The sequence below is a fragment of the Lineus longissimus genome, chromosome 12 (genome assembly GCF_910592395.1).
Source record: "Lineus longissimus chromosome 12, tnLinLong1.2, whole genome shotgun sequence".
NCBI lineage: Eukaryota > Metazoa > Nemertea > Pilidiophora > Heteronemertea > Lineidae > Lineus > Lineus longissimus.
The window spans coordinates 9,000,395-9,023,141 of NC_088319.1; the positions used below are offsets into that span (position 1 = coordinate 9,000,395).

At 42.3% G+C, this 22,747-nt stretch overlaps 4 non-coding genes and 4 pseudogenes across 4 annotated transcripts; all 8 read right to left on the reverse strand.

The window, feature by feature from the left end:
• Positions 1-2,082: 2,082 nt before the first annotated feature.
• On the reverse strand, positions 2,083-2,200 carry LOC135497481 (U5 spliceosomal RNA). Its single transcript, XR_010448886.1, has one exon. It is a non-coding gene; the product is annotated as a U5 spliceosomal RNA (small nuclear RNA).
• Positions 2,201-2,541: 341 nt separating this feature from the next.
• LOC135497531 (5S ribosomal RNA) lies at positions 2,542-2,660 on the reverse strand (annotated as a pseudogene).
• Positions 2,661-4,749: 2,089 nt separating this feature from the next.
• Positions 4,750-4,867, reverse strand: LOC135497482 (U5 spliceosomal RNA). The gene has a single exon (XR_010448887.1). It is a non-coding gene; the product is annotated as a U5 spliceosomal RNA (small nuclear RNA).
• Positions 4,868-5,208: 341 nt separating this feature from the next.
• LOC135497532 (5S ribosomal RNA) lies at positions 5,209-5,327 on the reverse strand (annotated as a pseudogene).
• A 2,089-nt stretch (positions 5,328-7,416) lies between these two features.
• LOC135497483 (U5 spliceosomal RNA) lies at positions 7,417-7,534 on the reverse strand. The gene has a single exon (XR_010448888.1). It is a non-coding gene; the product is annotated as a U5 spliceosomal RNA (small nuclear RNA).
• Positions 7,535-7,874: 340 nt separating this feature from the next.
• On the reverse strand, positions 7,875-7,993 carry LOC135497533 (5S ribosomal RNA; annotated as a pseudogene).
• Positions 7,994-10,083: 2,090 nt separating this feature from the next.
• LOC135497484 (U5 spliceosomal RNA) lies at positions 10,084-10,201 on the reverse strand. Its single transcript, XR_010448889.1, has one exon. It is a non-coding gene; the product is annotated as a U5 spliceosomal RNA (small nuclear RNA).
• Positions 10,202-10,541: 340 nt separating this feature from the next.
• Positions 10,542-10,660, reverse strand: LOC135497534 (5S ribosomal RNA; annotated as a pseudogene).
• Positions 10,661-22,747: the final 12,087 nt, after the last annotated feature.

A 22,747-nucleotide genomic window follows, 5' to 3' on the forward strand; every position in this document is an offset into this window, starting at 1 on the left:
CCGACTTTTTGGGCTAGTTATAACAGTAGGCCAGCGACATAATTACAAACTGCATACATTTAATTTCTGTTGACATGTTATATTGTGACAGGTTGGTCTCTTTGGAAATATTTTGTGGTTCTGAAAAGAACCGTTTGGTGTAACTAGCAATCACTGTCGTACTCATCGTCTTGAAGTAGAATCTCGTCGCCGAACAGCTCGCATCTCAACTCTGTCATCTTGTTTGCAGTGAGTTCGGCAAATTTGTAATAGGCGGCCCTGACACCCTCAAGGGTTACAAGCTGGAGTCGCCTGTTGTAGCGCATCGAGCGGTGACCCTCCTCGTTAGCATGGTTGTACCGGAGTGTTATGTCTTGAAGCTTTCTGTCTATCATCACGATCTGGTCGCATGCCTTATAAAACTTTTCTTCAAGTTGGTGGAGTTGCGCTGACTTGGTTGAGTTTTCCATGTTTTCTTTGGTGTCGGTTTGATATGTTCCGATGTTCACAGGTTGAATAGTGAATTGGGACGGGTTATCTCGTCCAATTTATACTTGTGCGGTCGCGTGTCACCCGGCAACGTAATTGCCATGTCAACTCGAGTTGACATTTAATACTCATTCAGCTGAACTTGATTGATACATCTCACCCGCCAAGCAATAATATCGCCTTGATTGTAATCAAATAATTGTGTAGGCCTGGGCTCAATGTATCTGAGGAGTGAGTTAAAATCACCAATATGGCAATTAATAGGCCTAATTGGCACTTTTTCTCACCGAGTGATTGTGAGTAGAGTATAAAATCCAAATCAACTCACTATATCACCATTAATTCATCGACCATCGGATCAACTTGAAAATTACCAACCATGAAAACCACGATTGACCAGAGATTGCGAGCGGTCGAGAGAAAGTTTAAAACATCGGTGCGACAAGTCGGCGTCCTCGATAAACAGATTGACAGACTCCAAGCCCGCTACAAGAGAGCCTACAACAGCAAGACCAAGGCCGTGTTCAACAGCTTTCGTCTTCAACTTTCAACTCTAGAAGGTGTGCGTCAAGTGTTTTACCTCTATGCATGCGAAAGAGCCGCCGAGAAGAGTCGACTAGAAAAAGAAATGCAAGAGGAGCTTAGGAGCAAAACAGTAGAATGAGTCTTTATAATAATTAAAACGGTTCTTTTCAGAACCAATCAAAAATATAGTAAAATGAGATAATTCTGTGCAATTAGTTTGCTTCGATGTTAAAAGAAGGGGCGAAAGTCTCCCTTGAAATAGTCCCTGATCGGCAGGACTACAGTCACACTGTGGCTTTATTAAACCAGCCGTATCCGTATTTCAATTAAAATATTACACAAAAGTGCATGGGCTGTGAATAACAACGTCCTGCATCCACCACTTCCTTGAGACTAATCCCCGACACGGCCGTTTCGGCGTGCTGTTCAAGAGACCGTTTTATTATGTATCTCTGAAATGCGAGGTCTGAGACAATTGTGCTTGGTGCGTGGTTGGACTGATCGTCTAGGCTTCTCGCAATTCAAATTTGGTGATCACAGCCATTCAAGTTCACGAGAACTTTCCATGCAATCTGGGGTTTTTATCGGGACAAAAAGATGCACCGACGCCAACAAATGCCCATTACTGAGGGGGGCGAAGAAGTTTGATACTGCGGCACCGGCTGTTGGGCCTGAGGGTATGTACCAGTAATTGCATTCGCATAATGCAGGCCTAAAAGTGAAGAAGGCTCACCTCTGCTCTTGACTTCGTTTTGTTCCCGCATCGCCGCCACCGTTGCTCGCCAAAGAAAACGAGGCTGGGCCTGTTGGTGACGTCATCACAGACGGACCAATGACGTCACTAAGTGAATATCATCGCAGTTGACCGCAAGTTGTCTCTTCGGGAAATAATCTTAGGCCTACGAACAAACCTTATATAGTCGGTCTACGAACAAACTTTTAATACTCGCCAAGGCAAATCATTCTTCAGTGTGCGACTAAATTCTCTATTGGGCGGTGATGACGGTGGTGGTGGGGAGGGGGGCAGCTTATCAGTTTATACCTTTGAGGTATGAGGTTGGTTGGATTGGAGTCACTTTGGCATTAACTACCCTGCGATGGCAGGGCTGCAAAAATGTCTATAGACTCATTAGAGTGTTCCTCTCTACAGAAATCTTTAGTAAAAGGCGAACAATTTATGCGTGGAATCGAAGACAAACCGGACTGATGTTGTCCAACCCGAGTTGGCTAGAGCTTGCCAAGTTCTTCATTATGTGTTTGATTTTGGAAAATGGGATGCCGAGTAGTTCTTGAGTCTGTAGACAAAAGAAATGTATTGCAAAATATCTGTAATGATCTGATGAACATATCATTCAGCTCGTCGTCAGTTATCGCCTCATCCATGTAGGACATTCCAATTGCGGATCATCGAGAAAAAGTGAAGGAAATACAAAAAATGACCACGCTTACGTTATCAAGCCTTGACTTTTGACCTTTGGTCAGTTCCAGCCGTCCCAACCGTGCAGTGATATTGGAAGAATTATGAGAAAAAAATAACGAAAAAAATGAAAGTTACAACACGTGGTATACCGAGGTGGTCACCCATCCATGTACTAACCACGCTCGACGTTGCTGGGCTTCGGTGATCGGACGAGAACCGGTGTTTTCAACATGATATGGTCGTAGTCATCAGAGGCCGACTTTTTGGGCTAGTTATAACAGTAGGCCAGCGACATAATTACAAACTGCATACATTTAATTTCTGTTGACATGTTATATTGTGACAGGTTGGTCTCTTTGGAAATATTTTGTGGTTCTGAAAAGAACCGTTTGGTGTAACTAGCAATCACTGTCGTACTCATCGTCTTGAAGTAGAATCTCGTCGCCGAACAGCTCGCATCTCAACTCTGTCATCTTGTTTGCAGTGAGTTCGGCAAATTTGTAATAGGCGGCCCTGACACCCTCAAGGGTTACAAGCTGGAGTCGCCTGTTGTAGCGCATCGAGCGGTGACCCTCCTCGTTAGCATGGTTGTACCGGAGTGTTATGTCTTGAAGCTTTCTGTCTATCATCACGATCTGGTCGCATGCCTTATAAAACTTTTCTTCAAGTTGGTGGAGTTGCGCTGACTTGGTTGAGTTTTCCATGTTTTCTTTGGTGTCGGTTTGATATGTTCCGATGTTCACAGGTTGAATAGTGAATTGGGACGGGTTATCTCGTCCAATTTATACTTGTGCGGTCGCGTGTCACCCGGCAACGTAATTGCCATGTCAACTCGAGTTGACATTTAATACTCATTCAGCTGAACTTGATTGATACATCTCACCCGCCAAGCAATAATATCGCCTTGATTGTAATCAAATAATTGTGTAGGCCTGGGCTCAATGTATCTGAGGAGTGAGTTAAAATCACCAATATGGCAATTAATAGGCCTAATTGGCACTTTTTCTCACCGAGTGATTGTGAGTAGAGTATAAAATCCAAATCAACTCACTATATCACCATTAATTCATCGACCATCGGATCAACTTGAAAATTACCAACCATGAAAACCACGATTGACCAGAGATTGCGAGCGGTCGAGAGAAAGTTTAAAACATCGGTGCGACAAGTCGGCGTCCTCGATAAACAGATTGACAGACTCCAAGCCCGCTACAAGAGAGCCTACAACAGCAAGACCAAGGCCGTGTTCAACAGCTTTCGTCTTCAACTTTCAACTCTAGAAGGTGTGCGTCAAGTGTTTTACCTCTATGCATGCGAAAGAGCCGCCGAGAAGAGTCGACTAGAAAAAGAAATGCAAGAGGAGCTTAGGAGCAAAACAGTAGAATGAGTCTTTATAATAATTAAAACGGTTCTTTTCAGAACCAATCAAAATATAGTAAAATGAGATAATTCTGTGCAATTAGTTTGCTTCGATGTTAAAAGAAGGGGCGAAAGTCTCCCTTGAAATAGTCCCTGATCGGCAGGACTACAGTCACACTGTGGCTTTATTAAACCAGCCGTATCCGTATTTCAATTAAAATATTACACAAAAGTGCATGGGCTGTGAATAACAACGTCCTGCATCCACCACTTCCTTGAGACTAATCCCCGACACGGCCGTTTCGGCGTGCTGTTCAAGAGACCGTTTTATTATGTATCTCTGAAATGCGAGGTCTGAGACAATTGTGCTTGGTGCGTGGTTGGACTGATCGTCTAGGCTTCTCGCAATTCAAATTTGGTGATCACAGCCATTCAAGTTCACGAGAACTTTCCATGCAATCTGGGGTTTTTATCGGGACAAAAAGATGCACCGACGCCAACAAATGCCCATTACTGAAGGGGGCGAAGAAGTTTGATACTGCGGCACCGGCTGTTGGGCCTGAGGGTATGTACCAGTAATTGCGTTCGCATAATGCAGGCCTAAAAGTGGAGAAGGCTCACCTCTGCTCTTGACTTCGTTTTGTTCCCGCATCGCCGCCACCGTTGCTCGCCAAAGAAAACGAGGCTGGGCCTGTTGGTGACGTCATCACAGACGGACCAATGACGTCACTAAGTGAATATCATCGCAGTTGACCGCAAGTTGTCTCTTCGGGAAATAATCTTAGGCCTACGAACAAACCTTATATAGTCGGTCTACGAACAAACTTTTAATACTCGCCAAGGCAAATCATTCTTCAGTGTGCGACTAAATTCTCTATTGGGCGGTGATGACGGTGGTGGTGGGGAGGGGGGCAGCTTATCAGTTTATACCTTTGAGGTATGAGGTTGGTTGGATTGGAGTCACTTTGGCATTAACTACCCTGCGATGGCAGGGCTGCAAAAATGTCTATAGACTCATTAGAGTGTTCCTCTCTACAGAAATCTTTAGTAAAAGGCGAACAATTTATGCGTGGAATCGAAGACAAACCGGACTGATGTTGTCCAACCCGAGTTGGCTAGAGCTTGCCAAGTTCTTCATTATGTGTTTGATTTTGGAAAATGGGATGCCGAGTAGTTCTTGAGTCTGTAGACAAAAGAAATGTATTGCAAAATATCTGTAATGATCTGATGAACATATCATTCAGCTCGTCGTCAGTTATCGCCTCATCCATGTAGGACATTCCAATTGCGGATCATCGAGAAAAAGTGAAGGAAATACAAAAAATGACCACGCTTACGTTATCAAGCCTTGACTTTTGACCTTTGGTCAGTTCCAGCCGTCCCAACCGTGCAGTGATATTGGAAGAATTATGAGAAAAAAATAACGAAAAAAATGAAAGTTACAACACGTGGTATACCGAGGTGGTCACCCATCCATGTACTAACCACGCTCGACGTTGCTGGGCTTCGGTGATCGGACGAGAACCGGTGTTTTCAACATGATATGGTCGTAGTCATCAGAGGCCGACTTTTTGGGCTAGTTATAACAGTAGGCCAGCGACATAATTACAAACTGCATACATTTAATTTCTGTTGACATGTTATATTGTGACAGGTTGGTCTCTTTGGAAATATTTTGTGGTTCTGAAAAGAACCGTTTGGTGTAACTAGCAATCACTGTCGTACTCATCGTCTTGAAGTAGAATCTCGTCGCCGAACAGCTCGCATCTCAACTCTGTCATCTTGTTTGCAGTGAGTTCGGCAAATTTGTAATAGGCGGCCCTGACACCCTCAAGGGTTACAAGCTGGAGTCGCCTGTTGTAGCGCATCGAGCGGTGACCCTCCTCGTTAGCATGGTTGTACCGGAGTGTTATGTCTTGAAGCTTTCTGTCTATCATCACGATCTGGTCGCATGCCTTATAAAACTTTTCTTCAAGTTGGTGGAGTTGCGCTGACTTGGTTGAGTTTTCCATGTTTTCTTTGGTGTCGGTTTGATATGTTCCGATGTTCACAGGTTGAATAGTGAATTGGGACGGGTTATCTCGTCCAATTTATACTTGTGCGGTCGCGTGTCACCCGGCAACGTAATTGCCATGTCAACTCGAGTTGACATTTAATACTCATTCAGCTGAACTTGATTGATACATCTCACCCGCCAAGCAATAATATCGCCTTGATTGTAATCAAATAATTGTGTAGGCCTGGGCTCAATGTATCTGAGGAGTGAGTTAAAATCACCAATATGGCAATTAATAGGCCTAATTGGCACTTTTTCTCACCGAGTGATTGTGAGTAGAGTATAAAATCCAAATCAACTCACTATATCACCATTAATTCATCGACCATCGGATCAACTTGAAAATTACCAACCATGAAAACCACGATTGACCAGAGATTGCGAGCGGTCGAGAGAAAGTTTAAAACATCGGTGCGACAAGTCGGCGTCCTCGATAAACAGATTGACAGACTCCAAGCCCGCTACAAGAGAGCCTACAACAGCAAGACCAAGGCCGTGTTCAACAGCTTTCGTCTTCAACTTTCAACTCTAGAAGGTGTGCGTCAAGTGTTTTACCTCTATGCATGCGAAAGAGCCGCCGAGAAGAGTCGACTAGAAAAAGAAATGCAAGAGGAGCTTAGGAGCAAAACAGTAGAATGAGTCTTTATAATAATTAAAACGGTTCTTTTCAGAACCAATCAAAATATAGTAAAATGAGATAATTCTGTGCAATTAGTTTGCTTCGATGTTAAAAGAAGGGGCGAAAGTCTCCCTTGAAATAGTCCCTGATCGGCAGGACTACAGTCACACTGTGGCTTTATTAAACCAGCCGTATCCGTATTTCAATTAAAATATTACACAAAAGTGCATGGGCTGTGAATAACAACGTCCTGCATCCACCACTTCCTTGAGACTAATCCCCGACACGGCCGTTTCGGCGTGCTGTTCAAGAGACCGTTTTATTATGTATCTCTGAAATGCGAGGTCTGAGACAATTGTGCTTGGTGCGTGGTTGGACTGATCGTCTAGGCTTCTCGCAATTCAAATTTGGTGATCACAGCCATTCAAGTTCACGAGAACTTTCCATGCAATCTGGGGTTTTTATCGGGACAAAAAGATGCACCGACGCCAACAAATACCCATTACTGAAGGGGGCGAAGAAGTTTGATACTGCGGCACCGGCTGTTGGGCCTGAGGGTATGTACCAGTAATTGCGTTCGCATAATGCAGGCCTAAAAGTGGAGAAGGCTCACCTCTGCTCTTGACTTCGTTTTGTTCCCGCATCGCCGCCACCGTTGCTCGCCAAAGAAAACGAGGCTGGGCCTGTTGGTGACGTCATCACAGACGGACCAATGACGTCACTAAGTGAATATCATCGCAGTTGACCGCAAGTTGTCTCTTCGGGAAATAATCTTAGGCCTACGAACAAACCTTATATAGTCGGTCTACGAACAAACTTTTAATACTCGCCAAGGCAAATCATTCTTCAGTGTGCGACTAAATTCTCTATTGGGCGGTGATGACGGTGGTGGTGGGGAGGGGGGCAGCTTATCAGTTTATACCTTTGAGGTATGAGGTTGGTTGGATTGGAGTCACTTTGGCATTAACTACCCTGCGATGGCAGGGCTGCAAAAATGTCTATAGACTCATTAGAGTGTTCCTCTCTACAGAAATCTTTAGTAAAAGGCGAACAATTTATGCGTGGAATCGAAGACAAACCGGACTGATGTTGTCCAACCCGAGTTGGCTAGAGCTTGCCAAGTTCTTCATTATGTGTTTGATTTTGGAAAATGGGATGCCGAGTAGTTCTTGAGTCTGTAGACAAAAGAAATGTATTGCAAAATATCTGTAATGATCTGATGAACATATCATTCAGCTCGTCGTCAGTTATCGCCTCATCCATGTAGGACATTCCAATGCGGATCATCGAGAAAAAGTGAAGGAAATACAAAAAATGACCACGCTTACGTTATCAAGCCTTGACTTTTGACCTTTGGTCAGTTCCAGCCGTCCCAACCGTGCAGTGATATTGGAAGAATTATGAGAAAAAAATAACGAAAAAAATGAAAGTTACAACACGTGGTATACCGAGGTGGTCACCCATCCATGTACTAACCACGCTCGACGTTGCTGGGCTTCGGTGATCGGACGAGAACCGGTGTTTTCAACATGATATGGTCGTAGTCATCAGAGGCCGACTTTTTGGGCTAGTTATAACAGTAGGCCAGCGACATAATTACAAACTGCATACATTTAATTTCTGTTGACATGTTATATTGTGACAGGTTGGTCTCTTTGGAAATATTTTGTGGTTCTGAAAAGAACCGTTTGGTGTAACTAGCAATCACTGTCGTACTCATCGTCTTGAAGTAGAATCTCGTCGCCGAACAGCTCGCATCTCAACTCTGTCATCTTGTTTGCAGTGAGTTTGGCAAATTTGTAATAGGCGGCCCTGACACCCTCAAGGGTTACAAGCTGGAGTCGCCTGTTGTAGCGCATCGAGCGGTGACCCTCCTCGTTAGCATGGTTGTACCGGAGTGTTATGTCTTGAAGCTTTCTGTCTATCATCACGATCTGGTCGCATGCCTTATAAAACTTTTCTTCAAGTTGGTGGAGTTGCGCTGACTTGGTTGAGTTTTCCATGTTTTCTTTGGTGTCGGTTTGATATGTTCCGATGTTCACAGGTTGAATAGTGAATTGGGACGGGTTATCTCGTCCAATTTATACTTGTGCGGTCGCGTGTCACCCGGCAACGTAATTGCCATGTCAACTCGAGTTGACATTTAATACTCATTCAGCTGAACTTGATTGATACATCTCACCCGCCAAGCAATAATATCGCCTTGATTGTAATCAAATAATTGTGTAGGCCTGGGCTCAATGTATCTGAGGAGTGAGTTAAAATCACCAATATGGCAATTAATAGGCCTAATTGGCACTTTTTCTCACCGAGTGATTGTGAGTAGAGTATAAAATCCAAATCAACTCACTATATCACCATTAATTCATCGACCATCGGATCAACTTGAAAATTACCAACCATGAAAACCACGATTGACCAGAGATTGCGAGCGGTCGAGAGAAAGTTTAAAACATCGGTGCGACAAGTCGGCGTCCTCGATAAACGGATTGACAGACTCCAAGCCCGCTACAAGAGAGCCTACAACAGCAAGACCAAGGCCGTGTTCAACAGCTTTCGTCTTCAACTTTCAACTCTAGAAGGTGTGCGTCAAGTGTTTTACCTCTATGCATGCGAAAGAGCCGCCGAGAAGAGTCGACTAGAAAAAGAAATGCAAGAGGAGCTTAGGAGCAAAACAGTAGAATGAGTCTTTATAATAATTAAAACGGTTCTTTTCAGAACCAATCAAAAATATAGTAAAATGAGATAATTCTGTGCAATTAGTTTGCTTCGATGTTAAAAGAAGGGGCGAAAGTCTCCCTTGAAATAGTCCCTGATCGGCAGGACTACAGTCACACTGTGGCTTTATTAAACCAGCCGTATCCGTATTTCAATTAAAATATTACACAAAAGTGCATGGGCTGTGAATAACAACGTCCTGCATCCACCACTTCCTTGAGACTAATCCCCGACACGGCCGTTTCGGCGTGCTGTTCAAGAGACCGTTTTATTATGTATCTCTGAAATGCGAGGTCTGAGACAATTGTGCTTGGTGCGTGGTTGGACTGATCGTCTAGGCTTCTCGCAATTCAAATTTGGTGATCACAGCCATTCAAGTTCACGAGAACTTTCCATGCAATCTGGGGTTTTTATCGGGACAAAAAGATGCACCGACGCCAACAAATGCCCTTTACTGAAGGGGGCGAAGAAGTTTGATACTGCGGCACCGGCTGTTGGGCCTGAGGGTATGTACCAGTAATTGCATTCGCATAATGCAGGCCTAAAAGTGGAGAAGGCTCACCTCTGCTCTTGACTTCGTTTTGTTCCCGCATCGCCGCCACCGTTGCTCGCCAAAGAAAACGAGGCTGGGCCTGTTGGTGACGTCATCACAGACGGACCAATGACGTCACTAAGTGAATATCATCGCAGTTGACCGCAAGTTGTCTCTTCGGGAAATAATCTTAGGCCTACGAACAAACCTTATATAGTCGGTCTACGAACAAACTTTTAATACTCGCCAAGGCAAATCATTCTTCAGTGTGCGACTAAATTCTCTATTGGGCGGTGATGACGGTGGTGGTGGGGAGGGGGGCAGCTTATCAGTTTATACCTTTGAGGTATGAGGTTGGTTGGATTGGAGTCACTTTGGCATTAACTACCCTGCGATGGCAGGGCTGCAAAAATGTCTATAGACTCATTAGAGTGTTCCTCTCTACAGAAATCTTTAGTAAAAGGCGAACAATTTATGCGTGGAATCGAAGACAAACCGGACTGATGTTGTCCAACCCGAGTTGGCTAGAGCTTGCCAAGTTCTTCATTATGTGTTTGATTTTGGAAAATGGGATGCCGAGTAGTTCTTGAGTCTGTAGACAAAAGAAATGTATTGCAAAATATCTGTAATGATCTGATGAACATATCATTCAGCTCGTCGTCAGTTATCGCCTCATCCATGTAGGACATTCCAATGCGGATCATCGAGAAAAAGTGAAGGAAATACAAAAAATGACCACGCTTACGTTTTCAAGCCTTGACTTTTGACCTTTGGTCAGTTCCAGCCGTCCCAACCGTGCAGTGATATTGGAAGAATTATGAGAAAAAAATAACGAAAAAAATGAAAGTTACAACACGTGGTATACCGAGGTGGTCACCCATCCATGTACTAACCACGCTCGACGTTGCTGGGCTTCGGTGATCGGACGAGAACCGGTGTTTTCAACATGATATGGTCGTAGTCATCAGAGGCCGACTTTTTGGGCTAGTTATAACAGTAGGCCAGCGACATAATTACAAACTGCATACATTTAATTTCTGTTGACATGTTATATTGTGACAGGTTGGTCTCTTTGGAAATATTTTGTGGTTCTGAAAAGAACCGTTTGGTGTAACTAGCAATCACTGTCGTACTCATCGTCTTGAAGTAGAATCTCGTCGCCGAACAGCTCGCATCTCAACTCTGTCATCTTGTTTGCAGTGAGTTTGGCAAATTTGTAATAGGCGGCCCTGACACCCTCAAGGGTTACAAGCTGGAGTCGCCTGTTGTAGCGCATCGAGCGGTGACCCTCCTCGTTAGCATGGTTGTACCGGAGTGTTATGTCTTGAAGCTTTCTGTCTATCATCACGATCTGGTCGCATGCCTTATAAAACCTTTCTTCAAGTTGGTGGAGTTGCGCTGACTTGGTTGAGTTTTCCATGTTTTCTTTGGTGTCGGTTTGATATGTTCCGATGTTCACAGGTGAATAGTGAACTGGGACGGGTTATCTCGTCCAATTTATACTTGTGCGGTCGCGTGTCACCCGGCAACGTAATTGCCATGTCAACTCGAGTTGACATGGCAATCAGCCGAAATTGATTGATACATCTCACCCGCCAAGCAATAATATTGCCTTTATTGTAATCAAATAATTGTGTAGGCCTGGGCTCAATGTATCTGAGGAATGAGTTAAAATCACCAATATGGCAATTAATAGGCCTAATTGGCACTTTTTCTCACCGAGTGATTGTGAGTAGAGTATAAAATCCAAATCAACTCACTTATCACCATTAATTCATCGACCATCGGGTCAACTTGAAAATTACCAACCATGAAAACCACGATTGACCAGAGATTGCGAGCGGTTGAGAGAAAGTTGAAAACATCGGTGCGACAAGTCGGCGTCCTCGATAAACAGATTGACAGACTCCAAGCCCGATACAAGAGAGCCTACAACAGCAAGACCAATGCCGTGTTCAACAGTTTTCGTCTTCAACTTTCAACTCTAGAAGGTGTGCGTCAAGTGTTTTACCTCTATGCATGCGAAAGAGCCGCCGAGAAGAGTCGACTAGAAAAAGAAATGCAAGAGGAGCTTAGGAGCAAAACAGTAGAATGAGTCTTTATAATAATTAAAACGGTTCTTTTCAGAACCAATCAAAATAGTAAAATGAGATAATTCTGTGCAATTAGTTTGCTTCGATGTTAAAAGAAGGGGCGAAAGTATCCCTTGAAATAGCCCCTGATCGGCAGGACTACAGTCACACTGTGACTTTATTAAACCAGCCGTATCCGTATTTCAATTAAAATATTACACAAAAGTGCATGGGCTGTGAATAACAACGTCCTGCATCCACCACTTCCTTGAGACTAATCCCCGACACGGCCGTTTCGGCGTGCTGTTCAAGAGACCGTTTTATTATGTATCTCTGAAATGCGAGGTCTGAGACAATTGTGCTTGGTGCGTGGTTGGACTGATCGTCTTGGCTTCTTGCAATTCAAATTTGGTGATCACAGCCATTCAAGTTCACGAGAACTTTCCATGGAACCTGGGGTTTTTATCGGGACAAAAAGATGCACCAACGCCAACAAATGCCCATTACTGAAGAGGGCGAAGAAGTTTGATACTGCGGCACCGGCTGTTGGGCCTGAGGGTATGTACCAGTAATTGCATTCGCATGATGCAGGCCTAAAAGTTGAGAAGGCTCACCTCTGCTCTTGACTTCGTTTTGTTCCCGCATCGCCGCCACCGTTGCTCGCCAAAGAAAACGAGACTGGGCCTGTTGGTGACGTCATCACAGACGGACCAATGACGTCACTAAGTGAATATCATCGCAGTTGACCGCAAGTTGTCTCTTCGGGAAATAATCTTAGGCCTACGAACAAACCTTATATAGTCGGTCTACGAACAAACTTTTAATACTCGCCAAGGCAAATCATTCTTCAGTGTGCGACTAAATTCTCTATTGGACGGTGATGGCGGTGGTGGTGGGGAGGGGGGCAGCTTATCAGTTTATACCTTTATCTTCAGTAAAAGGCGAAAGATTTATGCGTTGAATCGATGAGAAACCAGAGTGATGTTGTCTTGGCCGCGTCGGCTAGAGCTTGCAGTAATTGGATAATGCAATATACGAATATCTACTATTTGTCTTCGAAAAAAGGGCCAAAATCAATATGGGAAAACACTTGTGTTTTTCCATTAATTCCAATACAAAACCGAATAATCTAGCATCCTTATTCTATCACTTACACTTAGTGTGATGATGTAACATAACTAAAAAGATTAACTAGAAAGTGCAGAGTTAGATTTAATAAATCTTTTTAATCTAAATAATGAGTGATAAATATGTTTCATACAGCAATATGGCAGCCCACAGGGAGACTAAGAGACATTTAGATAAACAGATGAGTAAGTTAGGGGTACAAGTACAACCTCCTCTTCCACCACTAATCCCTAAAGGTGTGGATAAGAAGCTTGCCTTTGAGACTGATGAGCTTGATGGTATAGAGAAAGTGGAAGGAATTGAAGTAGTAAAGGAGTTTGGTAAGCCTGTGGTTATCACCACAAAATAAGCATATCAGTGTTCGCCCAGTTCAATCGACCTTTTGTCGCAGAGCAGAGCTTGAATCGGCAAGGTGATACAGTTACCCACCCAATTCAATCTCCAATGGAAAGCATAATTTCAAGGAATCAGGCAATCTATGCAGTTACCAACCAGCTTAACTACATTGATACACAGACTGAAGATAGGTACTTTCAAGGGTCTGGCTTGTCTCTCAACATAATAGAGTCCTGTGACATGACAATATGTTCTTACTCTACATTGATGCTAATAACCTTTACAGGTGGGCTATGATGGAACCTCAACCTTATGGTAGTTTTAATATGACAGATATTGATTCAACAGATGATAACCTCTATCTAAGATGGATTATGTCGATACCTAAGCAGAGTGATGTAGGTTATTTCTTTGAGGTAGACTTGGGTTATCCACAAAACATCAAATTCAGGTCAAGGAATTTTCCATTCTGTCCTGAATCTCTCTTCATTGAAGATGTTGAACTCAGCCCTTACCAGAGGGAGTTACTGGGTGATGAGAAAAGATGAAATGTAGAGAAACTGATACTGACACAAAAGGATAAGAACAATTACATAAGCTGCGCTTAGATCTACACCACGAAATATTGGTGGACCAATTGCACGTACACCACCACATTGCCGCGACAAATTGGTTTGGCAATCCATTGCCGATACAAATTGATGGTCCAAATTCGCCCGGCTTGTTAAAAGCTCGGCTTTGTCGTGGTGTACGCGCTAATGGATCGGCAATTAGCTAGTTAGATGGTTCGGCGACAGGCGGCGCTTTCGAAATGGCGCTTTCTGCTTATTGTTTGCGCGCCGTCTGTTGCCGGATTTTATAATTAGCTGCAGCGCTGGTGTACGCGCTTGGTGGATTTTCGATGGTGCGGCATTGGTTCGCGAACCAAGATTGGTGGTCCATTTTCAGGTGGTGTACGTGCGGCTATAGTGCATTACAGGATGCTACAGTTTTACCTCGAGCACGGAATGGTACTTGAGGAGGTTCATTCAATGATAAGGTTCAGGCAGTCTAAGTGGTTGGCGTCCTACATTGACTTCAACACTAAAAGAAGGATGGATTCTAAGACTGATTTCGAGAAAGATTATTTCAAGTTAATGAATACTGCTTTCTATGGCAAGACATGTGAGAACATAAGGAACAGGATGGAGATTGAGTTGGTAACAGATGGTAAAAGAGCCAGGAGTGTAATGGTTATCCCAGGTTTTCATCAATATGCATATTTGACGAACAGAATGCTGCTATTAGCATGAAAAAAACATCAATGAAATTTAACAAATCAATTTACGTAGGTGCTACAGTCTTGGAATTAGCCAAATTATTGATGTATGAATTCTACTATGAGGTGCTTCAACCATATTTTGGTGAGAAGAACCTGGAACTACTGTATCTTGATAGAGATTCCTTTGTACTTAAAATGAATACTGTTAATTTAATTAAGGACCTCAAAGAGTTAAAGGGTCACTTTGACTTCAGTAATTACCCAAAAGATCATCCTCTCTACGACACTAACAAGAAGAAGGTGCCAGGTCATTTTAAGGATGAGCTAGGAGGAGAAGAGATGACTGAATTTATTGCACTTAGACGTAAGATGTATGCTTACAGAATCAAGACTATGACTTCGTCAAGAGAACATGACAATGTCTCAGGAGCGAAGCTCGAAGGCTCAACCAAAGAAATTAAAGGGTATTGGAAAGAATGTAGCGACGAGAGATATTGCATTCGATGATTCTTTTGATTGTCTGGAGAATAGTAAGTCATTTGACTTAAGTTAGTCATTAAGTAAGTCATTTGACATAAGCCGCATGACTGTTCAACAGTCAACGTCCAACGACAATCCCACTTTACAAATACAGTAGAACCTCCCTCTGCGGACACCTCTGCCAGGCGGACACCTCTACATAACGGACACGTCCGGCCAGTCCCGATTTTTTCTAAGTCATTTCCAATAACAAAAACCTCTGTACGGCGGACACCTCTCTATTCCGAATTGCGGACAGGGCGATAGCCAATTTTTGGTCCAATTCCCTCCCAATTACGGACAGTAGGCAAAAACAATGGCTTCCCGCTTGCGCTTGGAGAGTCAAGTAGGCCCGACAGGTGTGATATTCGCGCAATTAATCAACGTAATTACCCCATGGCATTGTGTTTTTGTATCCTAATTAAGCCGCGGCATTGGCATTGTGTTTTTGTATCCTAATTAAGCCGTGGCATTTGTTTACTCATCTTTTCAACTAATCACATAGGCCTTTTGTGTCTACGGACACTCATAAATCCACGCGGTTTTGTCAGTGTTGCGGCGAATATGCGTTAGTAGAGAAATTAGAAAAAAATAATTATTTATCAAAGGTGGCTGATGGACAGAAATTATGGTGTTTTTTGACACATTATCACATGTCGAGGAGATTTTGCAATAAAAGGGGCACCTTTTACTAGAGAGATTATTCACGCTCTGAGTTCCAAAGTAGCTCACGTCATTCAACGCAACATCACAAGCAAATACCGATCAGCCAACAGGTTTAAAGTTTCTACGCTAGATGTCGACACAGAGAAAACCAAGACCTGCAAGGCGGGAACTTCAAATCCACCTATCGGACGATTTGGCATAACCTCTCTATTGCGGACACCTCTCTATTGCGGACACCTGGGCCCAGTCCCATGGGTGTCCGCAATAGAGAGGTTGTACTGTAGTAATATTAATTCATATCAAATACCTTAAAAACCTTTTATTTGATTTTAAAAGCAGTTATTGAGTAAACGGACACCACCCAAAATATCCACGAAATAAACGGACAAATGACCACAATAACAACTTTTCTCAAAAATACAAATTTAACTAGGCTATGCAAAATAATAAGACTTGTAGTGACAGATTTCAAGTAGTAAATCGACGAAGAAAAAAACCCACCTTTTCTCAAAAACCGTCTAGTGATTTATACCAAATAAATCTGACGGGAGACAAAACTAGATACAAATTCAACTAAGCTATGCAAAATAATAAGACATGTAGTGACAGATTTCAAGGAGTAAATCGACGAAGAAAAAAAAGAGAGGCAAAAATAGAAAGAGAGGACTTGAATTGCTCTTCTAACCATGGCCGGGTCCTAACGATAATGTCCACCTCCTGCTGAATTCTTCATAAGGACCCGTTGGGAACACTGTTTTCAAAGAGGTGGGGGTCCTGTTGAAGGTGTTGGCGCTTAATAAACTGATAATCTGGTAGGATTTCACATTTAATTCATTTATGAAATGAATAATACAGGTGACTTAAAAAAATTCGATTTCTGCATGTCATTTTTAAGAAAATGGTGTGCAGTCATCCGTGGGCGTATGGGTGATATTAAGACATCAATGGAAATGGTCAAGCTCCTACTTTATCATATATGAAATGAAATATCCATGGTGTTTATACTTATCACATAAAAGCTGTTTGGTTCAGGATTACCTTTTTATTGATCCACCCTGTAGATGGCACTTGCAGTACGGGCGCTAATTTAAGTGAGGGTTTTATTGAGTACGCATTTTAGCGACATTTATTAATTTGCTAGTACCGGGTAGACGGAATGAAAAGGTAACCGTTTAAGGGTTTAGGTTGTGCCCTTAGGCACCTTCTCCATAGAGCTATACCCTATACTACACTATACGCGAACAATGGCTTCACAAAGGGTGCATGACCATGAAACTATTGTTCGCGTATAGTATAGTATAGGGTATAGCTCTATGGAATAGGTGCCTTAGGCACCTATTCCATAGAGCTATACCCTATACCCTATTCCATAGAGCTATACCCTATACTATACTATACGCGAACAATAGTTTCATGGTCATGCACCCTTTGTGAAGCCATTGTTCGCGTATAGTGTAGTATACCGTATACCTCTATGGAATAGGTGCCTTATGCAAAATAAGAAACCTGTTGCTTATGCTTGCCGAGCATTGATTGGAACCGAGACCAGATATGCGCCGGATCGAGAAAGTTCAATCAGTGCACATATGGCCGTCATACAATCGTGCATAGTGACCACAAGCCTTTGGAATCAATAGTTAAGAAGCCCTTAACTAGAGCCCCCAAGCGTCTTCAAGGGATGATTCTGAGGACCCAGAAGTGTGACTATGAAATCGTCTATTTGAAGGGCAAAGATATGCTCTCCAGGTCATATTTGCCCAATTGAGAGAAAAGTCATGTTGGTAAAAAGTTCAAGCATATCAATATGACCAAGTTTCTGCCTATCCGTTCTGAGAGACTTTCAGAGATCCGTTGTGAGACCGCGGATCCAGCCCCCCCAAGGCCTGAAGGAGATAGTGCTACACTGATGGCCAGAGCGTAGGGAAGACCTACTGCAAAGGTTGTGCCGTTCTTACACATTCGCGATGAGATAACAGTACAAAGTGGAATCTTGTTCAGAGGAGAAGGTGTGGTTATTCCTAAGCTGAGTAGTGCGTTTAAAAAGCTAGTTCACTCCTTGCATCTTTGAGTGGAGTATTGTCTTAGAACGGCCAGAGAGTGTCTTTACTGGCCAGGCATGACTGGAGAACTGAAGGAGATCATAATGCTTTGTGACACTTGTCGTGAGTTAAAAGGGTCTTGCCAGACCAAAGAAACTGAACAGTAATAAAAACATGGTTACAGTCGATTACTACAATAACTTTTGGAGATTAATAGGCTTAGAAGTTCAACTAGCCTCACTTCACTCGATTTGGTTTTCCAGGGACAATAAGTGATAATGGTGGACAGTCGATTCTCAGGAGTTTGAAAACTTTGCTGTAAAGTGGAACATCAGAAGATAAGCCCAAGACACAGCAGAGCAATGAAGTTGAGGCGGCAGTGAAAGCTGCTAAGAAAACCTTGCGCAAAGCAAAACACTCTGGTACTGACCAGTATCTTGCTGTTCTTGAAAATCGTAACACTCCAACTCAAGGACTTGACACTAGCCCAGTGCAGAGGCTTCTCAGTCGTCTTACCAGAATCCTGTTGCCTGTGACTGCAAAATTGTTGCAACCTGTGAATCCCGAGTTACAGTCCAAGATGAAGGTGGGTCAGAAGCATCAGGCTTATTACTACGACAAGACAGCCAATGACTTACCATCGTTGACAGAAGGACACACTATCAGGATGAAACCCGTCCGTAAAGGACTGGAAAAAGAGAACCGTTGTTTCAAAACGAGGAATAAATTCATATGTGGTTGAAACGGAGACAGGAACATTTCGTAGGAATCGTGTGAATCTAAGGAAAACACCCGAAGGACCAATTTCACATCAGTTCGAGGAAACTCTTGAAAACACTGGTTTGGAAATAGTGCCAGAAGCAGAACTACCATCACGATCTGACCAAGTCGAATCCGAAAATGTTGTGCCATTTGTCCCCAGACGCTCTAGTAGACAAATAAGACCACCGCCGTGATTCAATGATTATGTTGAGAAGTGAAGTGCTGGTAACCAGTGAGAACGTCTGTGAATGTTTACTTTATAGTGTTGTGAAAATCTGGTTTTGCGGTTGTGACTAAAGACAGTATTTGAATTGTGCAAAATCACATATATCCGCACGTCATATTGTTCGTGTTCCAATTATGACAATTTTCACATTTGAATATTCACTAGTATGTTTTACTCAGACATTTGTGTGAGACGGCAGTTCTGAGTTTGGTACTTCCCACGTCATTTTGCATCACTATGCCTGTTAATCAACATCATCTCCGTCTGATTAAGAAACCCAAACTTAAAGGTCATATATCAAGGTTTTTTGCCATTTTCTGCTGTAAGACGATTTCAAAAGTGTACCTAACACTTTATACAATACAGAAAACCAAATGCAATTAGCTCCATCCATTTTGAAGATATAGCCAATTATGTGTTTGACAACTTGATTACCTGATCAGGCTAGCAACTGGCTTGTTAGAGCCAGGCGGCGGGTTCAGCAAAAGTTGTGATGTAGATCAGGTCATCTGTACATGTCATGCAATCATAAAAGCAGGAGGGCCTTAATTAATTATGCACACCTGGAAGTAATGTGTTTCATTCACTATGGTGTATTGTGTGGCTCCGAATTGTGTCAAGGCTAGCACAAAGAACAATCGAATGACGGATGGGACCCATTTTCATGAATTTCCAAAGCCAGTTGAACGAGAGAGGAGGAAGCTGTGGATTCGGAAGTGCAAACGTTTGGAGTGTTGGAAGCCTGGGCCTTCGGCCAAACTTTGCAGTGATCACTTTATCGATACGGATTATCACATGAAGCCGGATATCTGCATCTAACTGAATATTAAATGCCACTTGTTAAAAACAGCTGTTCCATCTGTATTCGTTTTGACCAACCCCACTTACATGCGACAGCCTCCAAAGGAACGTTCGTTAGCCAAAAAACGTAAACATCAAGAAGTGAGTTGAACACTATTTCATGATTTATACACTGCTGATGCACACAACACTCATACTACCCAAATGGCACATGTCATCCACTGTACAGTGGCTACACAACCATGTCAATTGCATTTAATGCCCGAGGCTGCTGAGGTCGGTTGTTACACATAATGTGTAGGCCCTGTTGGGGCCTGTGATACCGCATAGTGTCTTCTTGTGTTCCAGCCATAGCAAGGTGACAGCGAGGTGACAGCGACACAGGTCAGTGTCAGTGACAGCCACTGTCAATGACAGATTATTGTCATCTGACATCTAGGCCTATCTAACGTTGCACGGCATTATATCGTCACGTCAAGATGATTGTGCATAATACCGTCACTTTTCAATAGTAGTTCAGCGTCATGACATAACTGGCGATACAACACTGACGAGGCGAAACAATATTGTGCAACATTAGTCTGTTCAAAAATCATACATGTTATGCATCTGCAACCGTCTATCAATGTCTTCTTTGCTATATCGGCAGGTCTGCCATGCAAATTGATTAACCACAAATTCTAATCACTTTCGTCCGAATGATCACTCTCATTATGATCTAGTGATATCAATGGCTCGAACATGTACGGCTCAACGTTTAAATATCCTTCTGTATCGACCAAAACATCCTCAAATTCACTGCTCTCACTCTCTGAACTGTATGCGGAAGCCATCTTGCTTTGTTCTGACTGACCTGACCTACGTCATCAAAAAATCCCTAGCGGCCACATGTGGAACTAATCTAAAGTTGTGTGTGGTGGGAAATTCAAATAGTTTCAAATTGAAAATTGAAATAACTAAATAATGACTTTATTATTAGAATTTTTTTAATGTCTGGGATCTTGTTTTTTTAACCCTCAACATATTTCATGAGTATCAAGCATATTTTCAAACCTTGATATATGACCTTTAATAACCTCACGTACGGTAAATATTTCTTATCTCAAAAGCACACACCGTATTTGGTTAGTCCGTTTTTAGCTCACCTCTTAGCAGAGGTGAGCTTATCCCATACCGTGGCGTCCGTCGTCGTCGTCGTCGTCGTCGTCCGTCGTCGTCCGTCGTCCGTTAGCAGGGCACGTTTCGTAACTGTTAGAGCTATTGAGTTGAAACTTGGTACACATGTACCCTTATGTAATGACACCTTGGAGACCAAGTTTCGGTCCGATTCGTTTCATGGTTTGGCCACCAGGGGGCCAAACGTTAAAAGTGAAAATATGCAATATCTCCCTTGATAGTAGTCGGGAAATTTTGAAAAAAATATGGTAGGTACTTCTAGCAAAGGTGCATCATATATCCTCCGGGTTTTTGATTTGACCTCCTTTTCAAGGTCACAGAGGTCAAAGTTTGCTGATTCACTGAACAGTAGCATGTTTCCTATCTATTTTAGCTAGAAGGTTTTAAACCAGTGTGGACATGTATCTGGGGATTCTCTATTCCACCCCTAAAATTTCGGCCGTTCGGCCATCAAATATGGCCGCCAGGCAGCCATCTTGAAAAATAAACACAGTACTATTACTCCGAAACTAATGATCGGATTGCAACCAAATTTGATCTGGATGTATATCTATGTACTCTCTACTAAATCCTTGATTTTTTATCAAATGTGAAAGCCAATATGGGTGCCAGGCGGGCATCTTGAAAAATTCTTAGTTTTGCCACCCGGGGGCCAAATTTAATGTCCAAAGTTAAAATGTTTGATTGCTCGTTTAATAGTGGTCTGATTTTCATAACATTTTTATGGTAGGTACTCCTAGCAAACATACATTTCATAAATGTGGGTTTTTGATTTGACCTACTTCTCAAGGTCACAGAGGTCAAATAATCTACTAAAAATTGTTTTCCACAATGCAAGATCAGTCCATGGAAATTTCAAAGATCTGAAACTTGACCCAAACATCAAAGCCGCCTCTATTATTGCATTTGCAGAATCCAGATTAAAAGCATCTGATCCAGACATAAGCTACTCATTACCAAACCACCAACTGCTGCGTAATGACCAAACAACTACAAAAGACCTAAGACCTCCACATGGACTGATGATGTACATTAGTACAAATTACGAAATAATAGAAGTAAAAAATCATAACCATGGAAATTCCTTTGAAGCCCTTTCAGTTTGCATTCATCCCCCAAATCATCACTCAGTCATCCATATCATTGCAATATATGCAGCGCCTTCATCTACGTTCCAAAATCTTGTGTATGGTCTACAAGACTGCCTTTCATCTTATGAACCGAATGAACAATACATTGTTATGGGTGATTTTAACATGAAATCAATAGGTGAAGGTGAAAACTATAATGCAAAGTTAGAAACCTTTATGTTTCAAGCATATAACTTCAGACAAAACGTGTCCAAAAACACCACCAGCTATCAGTCCAAATTGGCCCTTGTATTCACCAATCCTACTCCATCTGCCACTATTGACTTGGTCGATATAATAGACAATTACTGGTCAGATCACAAAATTGTCTACTCTGCTTTGTCATACCTGTAGTCACCTCAATTAAATTCAACTTACGCATTATTTTATCTCTCATGTAATTTCATTGTAAAACATTACTTCATTTCTTTCTTACATTTAAAACCATGCTAATGCTTCATCCATCTTCCCTTCACAAGAGGTGAGCACAATGGCCCTGGCCATTTCATTCCTAGTTTATCTTACCCTGGTTGCCACAATAAAATCTATCTTCAGTGTTTCATTTTGTCTTTGAAAATAAATTATTATATTATTCAATTTGTATTTGAACTGTGTAATTTATAGATGTATATAGACAGTGTAGTAATCGTGTGCTTATATATACATTTACATGTACATGCATGTGCAGAAACATCCAAAATAAATTTCTCATCTCGAGAGGAACTATTGGTCAACATTTACATCTACATGTATATGATACGAAGCAACTTAAAGGTCCAGTGATATATCTAAGATTACAGAAATTAATTGTTATAAATCATATATTGAACTATACCATATTGAAAATTGAAGAAGTCGCGCATAATAGGTTTAAAATATCAGTCGTAAGCCTGGCTTCTCCTGGGTTATCTTCCCACATGAAATCACGGATTAC